Below are 14,934 nucleotides of genomic sequence, written 5' to 3' on the forward strand. Positions count from 1 at the left end.
ATGATGGATATTAACTAAACACATTGCGGTAATCATTTCACAATACATGAAGGTCAAATCATTATGCTGTACACCTTAAACGTTCTCAGTGCTGTATGGCAATTATACCTCAATAAAACTGGGGAAAATCCGGCACAAAAAAATTTGATATTACTACCCAGAGTTAAGTACATTAAAATTGTTTTATATCTATCATTTTACCTCTGAAAATATACCTTTTTTAAAAGCTGGAATAATGCTACATGAAAACTATTGTTTTCTCCTTTACTTATGTATTTTATTTTCCTGTATTAGTAAATGCTTTTCAAAATTAGTTATTATCTTTATCATTTAATATTTAGTTTATTAACCAATTTTCTCTATTAAGTGTTGTTCTAAATATTGTTTATATAAATCTATTTTCTGCATCTCTAATAATTTCCTTCTGATCTATTCATAGAATTGGAGTCACTGGATCAAAGGGAATTAGGAAATCTGCTTTTCAATAATCCAAGGATCAAATAAGAAATTACAATGGAAATGAGAATATATTTTGAATACTAAAAACATGTCAAAGTTCATGGGTTGCAGTTAAAGCCTTGTTTTAGAAGGAAATTTATCACTTAAGAAGTTAATAAAGACTGAAAATCAATTCACCTGAGCAACCATCTCAAGAAGTTAAAAAAGCCACAAATTAACAAGAAAGAAGAAAATAATAAATGCAAGAAATTAAACTTCAAACAGTGCTGTATCTATTAAAGGAATAAATCCAGAGTTCCCACCATGGCGCAGTGGAAATGAATCCAACTAGGAACATGAGGTTACCGGTTCGATCCCTGGCCTCGTTCACTGGATTAAGGATCTGGCATTGCCATGAGCTGTGGTGTAGGTCACAGATGCAGCTTGGATCTGGCGTTGCTGTGGCTCTGGCGTAGCCTGGAGGCTACAGCTCCGATTAGACCCCTGGCCTGGGAACCTCCACTTGCGGTGGGTGCGGCCCTAAAAAGACAAAACAAAGGGAAAAAATCCCTATCACAAGTCTCCCCTCAATGAAAATCTTAGATCCAGAATTCACCAGTCACTTCCACCAAATATCTGCCAAATAAAAACTGTCACTTGCCATCTCCCTCTACAAGGATATCACTAGCCACTGACCTTCAGCGCCCTCTGAAAGGAGTTCAGGACAGAGATTAGGACTGAGGCACTCTGTGCTTTGGGCAAAACTGGCAGAAGAAGCCTTCAGGTACATAATTTTCAGAGAAGATTTTATGAAATAGAAGTGAGCTCTCACCAGACACCGAATCTGCTGGCATCTTGATCTTGGACTTTCTAGCCTCAAGAACAATGAGAAATAAACATTTGTTGTCAAAAACACCCAGTCTATGGTTTTTTGTTATGGTGAAACTGAGCAGGACCCTGTGGGGCTCCTGGGCACAAATGCCTTGGTCTCCCATTTCTGGTTTTTAGGAAAGAGGCCTCATTCAGCCTCCATCACTTTCCCTAAGTTCCAAAGGACAGGTTCAAACGGTTACTAATCAGGGAAGGAAAGGAATGCAGAGACAAAGGGGGAACATCAAGAAACAACATTGGAGACTTGGGATAGGGTCCTGGTTCCCCCTCAAGGAATACAGTTCTTCTGCAAAAATAAAAGCCCCAACAAATGAAAGATATTAACTACTTGACAAAGTGGTCTTCATTCCAGAAAGTAGGTCACAGTAGGTAATCTCAAGGACCATCAGAACCACTCCTGGGGCCACTAAACATCAGTAATGAAGCAGAATACAAGCTTAAATCTACCTGGATCCTTAACTGTGGCTCTATTTTCCACTCCCCAAACTATAAAACCACATTCTATTCTCTCCCAAAGGATGGCACAGTCTTTAGGCCATTAGCCTACTATGACTCCTTTGCACCGCAAAGCAATAAAAGCTAATTTGTAGTCTCCTTCGCCCAAAACTCCATCTCCACGTTTCTAGACAGCACCAGTGGTCATTGGCTGAGTTTTGGCAACAATAGCAGCCCAAGAGGAATAAAACCTCAAATATGAGGAATCAGTTAAAGATTAATTCAAGAATATTAAATAAAACATCCCATATGGAAGAATTGTTTTTATGGTGAACTCATTTTGTGAGCCCAATTCCTTGCATCTTCTCGTAGCTAGAAAAGCACTAGTCATTAACAGAGACACCTGCTCCTTACCACTAGCAGCAACCTTCTGCCAATCTGCACACAATCCCCTTCACCAAAATGACATATATGCTGACCTGGACCCTTAGCTCTTTGAACCAGTTCTTCAGAGCTGAGAGGCTGTCTCCAAGGCCACAGTCCTCAGTTTGCCCCCAAATAAAACTTAACTCACAACTCTCAGCTGCGCATTGTTTTTCAGTCAACATATTTAAGAAGTAAATTACCTCAGACAAATCCTGTAGAGTATTAAAAGAGGGAGTATTTCCCAGCTGACTCAATGAAGGAAGCAAAACACTGAAACCAAAACTTGCCCAGGAAATTACAATAAAGGAAAGTTAGAGGTCTATCTCTCACACTACATATAGGCAGAAACTTTACGCAAAATTTTTGCAAACCAAATCCAACAATATAAAGGATAACACACATGATCGATTCGAGTTTAAGAAAGAAAAAAAAAAGTGTGATTAAGCAATCAAAAATCAATGTATTGACAATTTCCTAAACAGGCAGTCCTGGCTGCCAGGGAGGAGGTGCTCACCTTGCAGGCTGAAGCGTGAGGATGGAGCTGACTTCCCTAAAGCAGGAGCTGGCGGAGGCTCTTTGGGAACAGCAGGAGCTGAAGAAGCAGAAGCCAAAACCAAAGCCTCAAGCAGGGTGAGAACACCTACTTCCGGTATTGCGGCTTTCCGGAAGCTCTCCTAATTGAGACCCTGCACTCGGCCAGCAGCTAGTGCTGCCTGCGGCGAGCATGCGCAGATGGCTGAGTCCTGAGCTACGATGGGCGGAGCTTCCCGCAGGATCTGGCCGCTTCCGCCTGGGCTGCCTTGGTTTGAGGGACTGTCAATTGTTTGAAGATGGGCAGGCTGGCCAGCCAAGGGCAGCAGGTGAGGCCTTTTCTGTGGCTGCCTTACCTCGGCCTGGTGCGTACCCTGTGCCCAGGTGCACGGACAACGTGCTCACACCTGGCCATCGTGCTGGCCGCCCAGCCTCTCGTATTGGCCGGTGCCTTTGCTTCCAGGCCCAGATCCCAGCCTTCCACTAGAAGAGCAGGCCCTGCTTTCCTGTGTCTTCAATGGAGACGGTGACCAACTGCGTGGAAGGCAGGATGCTCGGCGTCTGGTGTTGCAACCACAACCTGGGTGCTGCGCTGCCAGCAGACACTGGAAGTGCTGAGGATCCGTGCTCTCCCGGCCCTCTCACATTGGCAGCCTGTTGCTCTGGGATGGCTTCAGCAACCGTTCCGCACAGTTCAGTAGGCGAGCCGCAGGGCCAACTGTATGCTGGCGAGGAGCGGCCCACTGTGACTAATCCGCAGATTTACAAATCAAGCTTTTTGCGGCTTCGAAACCACTGGAAAGTACTGCTCCCTGCAATTGCTGATCCCAGAGGAGCAGGCTTCAGTTACCTACCCCTAAGGACTTCTGGATTCTGAGGCACCCCACCTGTTGCTGGACTTCACACCTCAAGCAGTATCTGCTCTTTGCCTCTTGCTCTCTGAAATATTTGGAACGGAGGAATGCAGAAAAGCTGGAAACTTCTAGAAGTAATCTAGGAAGGGGTTGGAGGCATATAGGAAGTGATCCCTCTCTCTCCGTTTGTGTAATTTGACCCCTAGAAATCCATGAAATATCCTGCAATTCCTAAGAGCAACCCAAGAGTTAGACTGACAGTTCAGGATGTTGTGAGAGGCCTCATGGGCTGGGCTGCCAACATCAATTAAACATCCGGTAGTACTAAGGGAGCTAGTATATTCTAACCTAAGATGTGAATTTCGTATTATCTCAAAGGTAGATTTACTTGCATATTTTTCAGTAATGTGGAGAAGAGCCTGGGATTCTAAAATATCTACAAATGAACTCCCTTTTTAAGGAGATTTTTGATTGCAATTTATTGGATTACTTTTACTTAACCAGTGATCATACTGCTTCTGAGTATCCTTTTGTTTTCAAAACTTGGAGAATGTTTTGAGCTTGTGACTTGTAAGTGAAAAGATGGTGTTCCCTTGCGACTCAGGTTAAGGAGTCATCACTGTCACTGCAGCAGCTTGAGTCCCTGCTGTGGCCTGGATGAGATCCCTGGCCCAAGAACTTCCGCATGCCATGGGTGCAGCAAAAAAAAAAAAAAAAAAAAGATAGTTTTGTTTTAAACTGCAGATCATATACTCACCCTGCTTTTTAGTCACCACCTCCAATTAAAAAAACCCAAAAAAACTGAAGTCTTCATTTTGTGCCTGGAATTGAAATAAATTTAGTCATACCAAATTGATTATAGATGATATACTTAAGGGCAGTTTATTGCTTAGTCATACACTGCTTGGGTCTGATTTCAAAGTACAGAATATGTCCTACAGAACATATTCATTGATATGTAAATTGTTTGGGGAGTTCCTGCTGTGGCGCAGTGGATTAACGGTCCAGCTTGTCTCTGTGGAAGCACCTGTTCCATCCCAGGGCTGTGCATTGGCTTAAGGATCCAGCACTGCTGCAGCTGTGGCTCGGATTCAGTCCCGGGCCTGGAAACTTCTATATTCCTTGGGTATGGTGGAAAAAGAAAAATATATGTAGGTAAATTGTTTTGATTATCTGGGAAGTGGTCATTTTGGTATACATTTTGAATTCATGTCAAGGTGAAATCTTTACAAAGGAAACCACCTTTGTAGCCTGACACATTTCGAACAAATTCCTTTACAAATTTTCTTAAAGTTAGCTTCAGGGTACTCCTTCTGTTGTATACATACAACATTTTCTAAGCTGTACACTATAAATGACTTACCTTGGAATCTCAAAGTCCAAGTTCCTGCCAGCCTCCCATCCGCCCTTTAGTTTACCTTTTCTATTTTGGTTTAATCTGTTTTATTCCAACATTATAGCAGTACACATTTTAATTGTTTTTATGTTTATTTACTCACTAAACAACATTTTCATGAAAGGGCAGGTAGTCTGCCAAGATTACCAAATGTACAATGAAATTAGAAGTAGAGATTGGGTATGACAGTATACACCAGCGGCAAATTACAGAATAAATAAATGCTTTTCCTTCTCCAAAGGGGGTTGGTACTCACCAGTTGATTGTTGCATATAGCTCCATTATTATCAGATTTTTTTTTTAAAAGAAAGCAGAAATCACAGATGTAAATGTGAAGTCTTTGTATCTCTAGCAACAAATTAGGGGAATGGGGGGCTTAAAACCACTGTGGGCTGGGCAAAACCCACTGCCAGCCATCCTGCTGGTCACCAGTTTGCAACCTCTGGTATTGATGCCAGAAAGATGGTACTGGAATCCACGTTCTTGTTCACTGCGGTCGAAGAATGAACTCCACGAACACACAGGCAGCAAGCAAGCGAAGTTTTTATTGAAGAAAAGCAGCTAGCTCCCAGAGATACTGGGAGAGGGGAGAGGAGCCCCCTTTATTGTCCTATAGAGGTTTTTATCTCTTAAAGGTGGGGAGAGGCACCAAAGTGGGGTTCAGAAAGATGTGGTTTTCTCCCATCGGCCCTATTCAATTGCCTATATCAGTCCTTGTCCAATGGGGCTTTTGGGGTTGGAAATGTCCTGAAAGTTCAGTGTCCCTTTTTTTTTAACCATTCCCCTCATTCCTCTTTTATCAGTTGAGGAGTGGGCTAGAGATGCGCATTTTCTATAGGAAACAAAGTCTGTGGGGAATGCGCATTTCTTAGAATAAAACAAGGCCTGTGGGGATGTTACTCCCTGGAGCCCTTAAGCCACAAATGTTAATCAAAGGCCTTATCAAAGAATGCATCAAGCCCAAGCTCCTCCACTGCCTACCTGAGTTAATATTCTGCCTCAGTATGAACTCTTGCTTTACTGTAAGAAGCTGTCATTTCATCACCAACTTCAAAATTAGGAGATCATCACGTCTTGGAATATATCTATGGAATACATCGTAACGCTTCGCAATTCTCAGAAAAGGTGCGCTTTTCAGTTCTAAAAGTGTTACAGGCCTCTTATTGCTTCTCCCAAGGAATTACGCAAATAGATGGCAGAGCTGGAGGGGAGAACCACAACCCCAAAGAAACAATGTATTTTACCACAATAGCAGAATAATAGACCATATATGATCATCTCAACAAATGCAAAAATTTAACACCCTTTCAAAAAATAAATAAATAAACCTCTTTGTTAACAAAGAATAGAAGGGAATAGTTTTTATCCATTAAAGACTATCTATCAAACCTACAGCAATCATCGCGGTTAATGGTAAATTGTTGAAGGATTTTGCTCTAAGATTTGAAGAGGATCAGAGATGCTTGCCATCACCATTTATATTCATGTTCTAATAAAAGTTCTAGCCAGCACAATGAAGCCAGAGAAGGAAATAAATATATAAGGGTTAGAGAGGAAGAAAAACAACCATTCCCTCATTCCTTCTTTTTTTCTTTTCTTTTCTTTTTTTTTTTTTTTTTTTTGCAGAAAACAAGGTTGTATATGTAAAGTAGAAAGTTCAAAGTAAAATGACAAGCTATGAAAATTCAAAATCCTATTTATGAGGTGACAGGTTTCCTGGTAAATAAACCAATTGTGATGGGTTAATTTTATGTGTCGACTGGGCTAAGGGATGCTAGTTAGCAGTAAAGCGTGGTTCCGGGCGTGTCTGTGAAGATGTTTCCCAAAGCAATTAGCATTTGAATCCGTAGACGCCTTAAACATCCCCTTTACCAATAAGGGTGAGAATCATCTGTTCCTTTGAGAACCTGAATAGAACAAAAAGCCTGAAAGGGGGCAGATCTGCTGTTTGAGCTGAGACCTCCTTCTTCTGCCCTTTAGTGCTCCTGGCTCTCAGGCTTTTGTTTGTTTGGGGGGCTTTTTTTGTTTGCTTTGCATGTGTGTGTGTGTTATCTATGAAAAATATTTTTACATTATTTTATTTAATTCAATTAATGTTATTATAGTTTATATTTTACAACCATCATCATAACCCAATTTTACAGCATTTCCATCCCAAACCCCTAGCCCTTTCCTCCCCCGACAGTCTATGTGTCTCCTTTGGTAACCATCAGTTTTTCAAAGCCTGTGAATCAGTTTCTCTTCTGCAAAGAAGTTCATTGTATCCTTTTTTAGATTCCACATATGACATTTGTGTCTCACTGTCTGAATAATTTCTAGGTCCATCCATGTTGCTGTAAATTCCATTACTTTATTCCTTTTTATGGCTGAGTAATATTCCATTGTGTACATGTACACATCTTCTTTATACACTCCTCTGTGGATGGACGTTTAGGCTGCTTCCCTGTCTTGGCTATTGTATATAGTGCTGCAGTGAATATTGGGGTACATGTATCTTTTCAAGTCATATTTTTTCTCGGGATAGATGCCCAGGAGTGGGATTGCTGGATCAAGTGGTAATTCTATTTTTAGTTTTCCGAGGAATCTCCCTACTGTTTTCCATAGTGGCTGCACAAATGTACATTCCCACCAACAGTGTAACAGAGTTCCCTTTTCTCCACACCCTCTCCAGCATTTATTATTTGTAGACTTTTTGATGATGGCCATTCTGGCTGGTATAAGGTAGCATGTCGTAGTAGTTTTGATTTGCCTTTCTCTAATAATGAGTGATGTTGAACATCTTTTCATGTGTTTTTTTGGCCATCTGTGGCTCTCAGGCTTTCGAACTCACACCTGGACTTATGTCATCAGACCCCAATTCTCAGGCCTTTAGACTCAGACTGAATTATACCACCAGCTTTCCTGGTTTCCCAGCTTGGAAATAACAGACCGTGGCTTCTATAACAGGGTGAGCCAATTCCTAAAATCTATCTCTTTATAAGTAGGTAGATAGATAGATAGATAGATAGATAGATGATAGATAGATATCTCCTATTGGTTCTGTTTATCTGAACGACCCTATTACACCAATCAATCACTTTTTTATACCAGAAAAAAAAGAAAATCATGCTTTAAAAAAGATTTCATCTACAATAACGTCCAAACACATAAAACATCTATGAAAAAAGTCAAAAGATATACAAGTCCTTTATGTAGAAAACTATAAAACATTACTGAGAGAATTAAAGAATATCTAAGTAAATGTGTATACATACATTGAGAAACTCAGCACTGATGTCAGTTTCCCTAAATGGATTTATTAATTCAATGCCATCCAAAACAAAATCCCAACAGGTTTTTGCTGTTTTTATTATGGAAATTGACAAGGTGGTTCTAAATATTATCTAGAAATAGAAGAGATCCAAAATCAGTGTTATCTTGAAGAGCAAAAATATTAGAATGCCTACTTTACAAGATATCAAGATTTAACAATTAAGCGTATGACACTGGAGCTAGGATAGACAAAACAACGGAATAGAATAGAGTTTACACATATAAAGATACTTATCTATGATAACTACTCATTACTATTTTTAGTTAGCAGCGTTTCTTGTTTGTGTTTTATGAGAGGATATTATATTTCTGCATCTATTGAGATAATCATATTTTCTTTTATTCTTGAATGTGGTAAAATAAATTAACATCAACTTTTGTAGATTAGTACCTTTCTTTACTGTTCTAAGAATATTTTTATAGGAGTTCACATCATGACACAGCAGAAATGACTCCAACTAGGAACCATGAGATTGCGGGTTTGATGCCTGGCCTTGTTCAGTGGGTAAAGGATCCTGCGTTGCTGTGACCTGTGATGTAGGTCACAGATGTGGTTTGGATCTGGCGTTGCTGTGGCTGTAGCTGTGGCATAGGCTGGCAGCTGTAGCTCCCATTAGACCCCTAGCCTGGGAACCTCCATATGCCATGGGTGCAGCCCTAAAAAGCAAAAAAAAGAATATTTTTATACTCCAGAATCATGTAGAGCTTATCCAAAGATGACTTTATCATATGTAGATTTATAACCCATAGGGAATTATTTTTTGTATGGGGGGGTGACTAGAGGTCAAGTTTTATTTTTTATGTGTCTAGCCTATTTCCCCAGCACCATTAGCTAACTGAGCAGAGACTTCAGTGGCCACACATAGCAAAAATATAGACTTTACAAAATTCTTTCAGAAAAGTCATGATACAAATGCACAATCAATACTAAATAGAAATAAGAACAAACTAAACTAGTCTACTGGCAGTAAATTCTCTCAATTTGTATTGTCTATGAAAGCCATTATCACTTCTTCACTTTTGATGAATAATTTCCAGGGTACAAAATCCTAGTTGTTGGGTTTTTTTGTCTCAAAACTTTAACTCCTTCACTCCACTTGCTTCTTGCTTACATGGTTTCTGAGAAGTCATAGTTAATTCTTATCTTTGTTCCTCTATGGGTAAGATTTTTTTCTCCTCTGATTTCTTTCATTTTTCTTTACCTTTGGTGTTCTATAACTTCAAAACAATATACCTTGAAAGTCACTATTTAGTGTAAAAGTTAAAAGATGATTTTTTTTTTTTTTTTTTTTTTTTGCCTTTTAGGGTTGCACTGGTGGCATATGGAGGTTCCCAGGCTAGGGGTCAAATTGGAGCTGTAGCTGCCAGCCTATGCCACAGCCACAGCAATGTAGGATCCGAGCCATGTCTGCAACCTGCACCACAGCTCATGGCAATGCTGGATCCTTAACCCACTGAGCGAGGCCAGGGATGGAGCCTGCATCCTCATGGATGCTAGTGGGGTTCATTAACCACTGAGCCACGATGGGAACTTCAAAAAATGAAATGTTTTAAAGTAACTATAGCTAGAATAATTTAATAGATTTAAAATATGTAAATTAGGGAGTTCCCATTGTGGCTCAGCAATTAGGAAACCTGACCAGCATTCATGAGGACATGGGTTCAATCCCCGGCCTTGCTCAGTGGGTTAAGGATCTGGCATTGCCATGAGCTGTGGTGTAGGTCAAAGATGCAGCTTGGATTCCACGTTGTTGTGGCTGTGGCGTAGGCCAGTAGCTACAGTTCTGATTTGGCTCCTAGCCTCGGAACCCCCATGTGCTGTGGGTACAGCCCTAAAAGACAAAAAAAAAAAAAAAATGCAAATTAACATCAATAACATAAAATTTCAGGCAAGATGAATAAGTTCTGGCTATAGTTAATAATACCATATTGCATACTTAAAATTTGCTCAGAGAGTGGATCTTTTTTTTTTCTTTTTTTTCCCTTACTATATTTTGTATTTTATTTTATTTCACAAACCCTTGTGTTGAGGGCTGACTTTTGATAGACCATAGAAAGAGAGCTGCTCTGCTAGGTATGAAACCCTGACCCAGAAGCAGGTTGTCTACAAATGCTTTAGTACCAGTTTCCCCACAAGCATGCAGTGCATGATGGGTGAGGTGTGGCCGCCTTTTCAGCCATGCAGTGTGTCCAGGACAAAGGGCTCTCTGCACTGGAACCCAGTGCCGTAGCACAGTGAGGAAACAAGTTATATAAGACCAACCAAGTCTTCCCTGGTGCTGCTGTATCACTCAACCTGGGCAGTATTCTGACTTAGAGGCGTTCAGTCATAATCCCACAGATGCTAGCTTCACCCCATTGGCTCTTTAGCCAAGCACATACACAGAGCATACATCTTAGGTGTTCTCAACACACAAAAAAAGAAAAGTAACTCTGTTAGGTGATGAATATGTTAATTAACTTGATTGTGGTAATAATTTTCAATGTATATATATATCAAAACATATTGTCTACATTAGATACATACATTTTTATTTACCAATTATACTTCAATAAAGCTGAGGTGAAGTGAAACACCAACATCTACACTACTTACTAGTGAGAGACTGAAAGACTGCCCCCTAAAATTAGGAATAAGACAAGGATGCCTAATCTCACTACTACTTCTATTCAGCCTGGACAATGACATTCAAAGAAAGCAAGTAGGTGAAAAGAAGAAAAGAAAAAAAGAAACACATAAAGAAGGAAAGAAAGATCATTTAGATTAAAAAGCAAGAAGTAAACTATGTTTTTTTTTCAGATGGCATATCGAAAATTCAAAGGAATTCACACACAAAACTTTGGAGCTAATAAACTATTTCAGCACAGTAGTAGAATACAAAATAAATATACAAGTTAACTGTAAAAAATAATTGTATTTCTATACACTAGCAATTAATAATATAAAAAAATTAAGAAAGTAATTCCACTTACAAAAGTATCAAAAAAGAATAAAATACTTAGATTTAAATTTAACAAAACAAGCATAACGCTTATACACTGAAAATTACCAAACATCATTGAAAGAAATTAAAGACCTAAATAAACAGAAAGATACTCCTCAACAAATGGAAAGATTTAATATTGTTCAGGTGGCAGTACTCCCTAAATTGATGGTACAGATTTGATGCCATCTCTATCACAATCATAGATGGCTTTTTTTTTTTTTGGCAGAAATTGACAAGCTGATCCTAAAGTTCACATGGAAATTCAAGGAACCCAGAATAGCCAAAACAATCTTGAAAAAGTTGGAAGAATCACACTTTCAAATTTCAACTTACTACAAAGTCAAAACAGTATAGGACTGATATAAAGATGAATGTATAAATCAATAGAATAGAACTGAAAGTCTAGAAATATATTCATACATTAATGCTCAATTGGTTTTTGATAAGGGCGCCATGACCATTCAATGGGGAGAAAACAGTTTTTAAGAACTGCTACTGGCCCCTATGTTCATAGCAGCATTATTTACAATAGCCAAGACATGGAAACAACCTAAACATCCATCTACAGATGAATAAAGAAGATGTATATATATATAATGGAATATTACTCAGCCATAAAAAGAATGAAATAATGTCATTTGCAGCAACATGGATGGACCTAGAGATTATCATACTAAGCAAAGTAAATCAGAAAGAGAGACAAATGGCATATGATATCACTTATATGTGGAATCTAAAATATGACACAAATCAACCTCTGTACAAAACAAAGGCAGACTCACATATGTGGAGAACGGTCTTGTGGTTGCCAGCGAGGAGGGAGGGTGGGAGAGGGAAGGATTGGGAGTTTGGGATTAGCAAAAGCAAACTCTTAGACATAGGAAGAATAAACAACCATGCCCTCCTGCATAACAGGGAACTGGATTCAACATCCTGGGATAAACCATAATGAAAAAGAATATATATATCACTTTGCTGTACAACAGAAATTAACACAACATTGTAAATCAGCCATGCTTCAATAAAATTTAAAAAAATTAAAAGAAATGGTGCTGGGACAACTGAATATACATGTGCAAAGAATGGAGTTGGACCCCTACCTTACACCATATTTTTACACAAAATAAGTTTACCCCAAATAGATCAAAGATCTAAATGTAAGAGAAAAAAACATAAGTTAAATCTTGATGGTCTTAGATTAGGCAATAATTTCCTAGATTATTGGACATCTAAAGAAAAGTGATCAATGAAAAAATACATTGAATTTTATCAAAATTGAAAACTTTTATGCATCAAAAGACACTATTAACAGACTACAGAGACGGAGTTCTAATATCATCTGTGGGAACCTCAGTCATTGGATCTTGGCCAACTGTAAAAAATGATAACAGTAACCAAGCCAACTGCTGCTGCTGTACCTGCAATAGATGGGAGAGGAAAAGGAGGTGATTTGAGCCAACTCTCAGAGCAAAATTCAAGTAGGAACCTACCCTCTCATTCAGGGAACCACTCAGGAGGCTCCTTAAGAGGTTGGGCCCTGTGACTTCAGGAGAGTTTTGGGAGAGAGAAAAAATACCTAAGAGACTGTCCAACTTGACCACATACAACCTCTTCTTCAGTATCAAAGAAGCCTCAGTTAGGCTAGATTCCCACTGCCAACTTTGAGGCAAAGGATCCTTGAACAGATGATGGTTACCAATGAAAAAGCTGAGGAGCAGGCCAGGAAAGAACATGAACAAAAAGCTGAAGAAGATAGGATTCCTGCAGAAAACATTCTGAGTGGAAACCCTCTCCTTCATTTCATTGGTCCCTCCCAGCCTAGGGTTCAAAGTTCAAAGAAGGTGGGATGATGATGCTATTTTCAAGGACTGTGTAAAAGTGTAGATGCCTTTTGGCAGAACAAAGACAAAAAGACAGGTGAGTGACATGCTGCAATCTGAATTTCACAAAATATTCATGGAGAAATATATTTAATAGTACAGTTTATTGTGCTTAAAGGCTAAAATATAAACAATCTGACTTTATTTGGGGTTTTTTTTTTCTCTTTCCCCTCGTTTAAATTGTGTCTAGGCTTCCCTAATTTTAAGTTCCAAATAAATTCCCATCATTGATACTTTATTTGATAGGGTCTTGGGAATTGGTTTAACCTCCAGTTTCCATCTCGGAATATTTCCAGACATATGTTGTATTTTTAATATAGGAATGGGAATCTGCTTGTAATAAATATTTTTAATAATCTTTAAAAAAAGAAAAAGACAAATTATGAAATGGGATAAAATATTTGCAAATCATGTATCTGATTAGAATCTAGGATCCAGTTAGAAAAAGAACCATTATGAATGAACAATAAAAAGACAAACAGCAACAGCGGGAGTTCCCATGGTGGCACAGTGGTTAACGAATCTGACTGGGAACCATGAGGTTGCAGGTTCGATCCCTGCCCTTGCTCAGTGGGTTAACGATCCGGCGTTGCCGTGAGCTGTGGTGTACGTCGCAGACTCGGCCCGGACCCTGCATTGCTGTGGCTCTGGTGTAGGCCAGTGGCTATAGCTGCGATTCGACCCCTAGCCTGGGAACCTCCATATGCCATGGGAGCGGCCCAAGAAAAGGCAAAAAGACAAAAAGACAAAAAAAAAAAAAAAAAAAAAGACAAACAGCCCAACTGAAAAACGACAAAGGAGCTGGAAGTACGCACTGTAGCTCATCCTTAATGAGCCTGACTCGGATCCAAGAGGATGTGTGGATGGCTGGTCTTGCTCAGTGGGTTAAGGATGAGCTGTGGTGTAGGTTGCAGGCATGGCTTGGATCCCAAGTTGCTGTGGCTGTGGCACAGGCTGTCAACTGTAGTTGTGATTCGACCCCTAGCCAGGGAACTACCTCTAAGTAAGTAAGTAGGTAAGTAAATAAATAAATAAATGAAATAAAAATGACAAAAGATCCAAGGAGACATTTCTCCAAAGACATACAAGTGGCCATAACCATATGTGTTGGGGGTTCTGTTTAGCCCTATAGGAATTCATCTTCATCTTGGCTCATTTTTCTAATTTTAAAAGTTATTTTTAGATCGCTGTGTCACCATCAGGTACACAGACACCCCTTCGAGTCTCCCATCCATTTCCAATTTGATCAGCAGACTACCAGTGTCGTCACCCAGATCATTAACAGGCAGAAGGCAGAGACACATGTCACATACCATGTACTCCCTTCTCCAGGCAATCGGCAAAAGTTCATTGATGAGCACTCTTTCCACATTTCTGCACAAAAAGTAGGCTATGATGTTGTGACAAACTAACTCAAATCTCAGTGACTCAAGGCAACAGAAATTTAATTCTTACTCATGTCTCAGTCCAGCATAGAGTGACCACTCTCCTGGGCCACTGGCCTCTAGGCAACACCCAGGGAACTGGGCCGCTCCTATGGAATGGCTCTACCGTGCACATGGACAGGGAATGGAGAGTGTGAGCAAAGAACCTCACAGGAGATTTTAGGGGCCAGGTCGAAAAGTGGCAGGTCTCACTTCTGCCCCCATCTCATGGAACATACCAGCTTCTAACTGCTGGGATATAGCTCCAGAAGTACCAAGGGAGTTCCTGTTGTAGCTCAGCAGAAACAAACTAGTATCCATGAGGATGCAGGTTCAATCCCTGACCTCGCTCAGTGGATT

The 14,934-nt window shown here is 39.8% G+C and overlaps 1 long non-coding RNA gene and 1 pseudogene across 1 annotated transcript in view; one reads left to right on the forward strand and one right to left on the reverse strand.

Annotated features, from left to right (window-relative positions):
• The window catches only part of LOC146398591 (uncharacterized), a 35,819-nt gene extending 32,953 nt beyond the window's left edge, over nucleotides 1-2,866 (reverse strand). The window contains exon 1 of the long non-coding RNA XR_014819552.1: nucleotides 2,705-2,866. This is a non-coding gene — a long non-coding RNA (uncharacterized LOC146398591). The remainder of the gene's footprint in view (nucleotides 1-2,704) is intronic.
• Nucleotides 2,867-12,651: 9,785 nt separating this feature from the next.
• LOC110255775 (spliceosome-associated protein CWC15 homolog pseudogene) lies at nucleotides 12,652-13,244 on the forward strand (annotated as a pseudogene).
• The last annotated feature ends 1,690 nt before the right edge of the window (nucleotides 13,245-14,934 follow it).

This window comes from Sus scrofa, chromosome 11 (assembly GCF_054392235.1).
Source record: "Sus scrofa isolate SSC_HxYL_T2T_F1_AM1 chromosome 11, Sscrofa_HxYL_maternal_Yorkshire_Landrace_v2.0, whole genome shotgun sequence".
NCBI lineage: Eukaryota > Metazoa > Chordata > Mammalia > Artiodactyla > Suidae > Sus > Sus scrofa.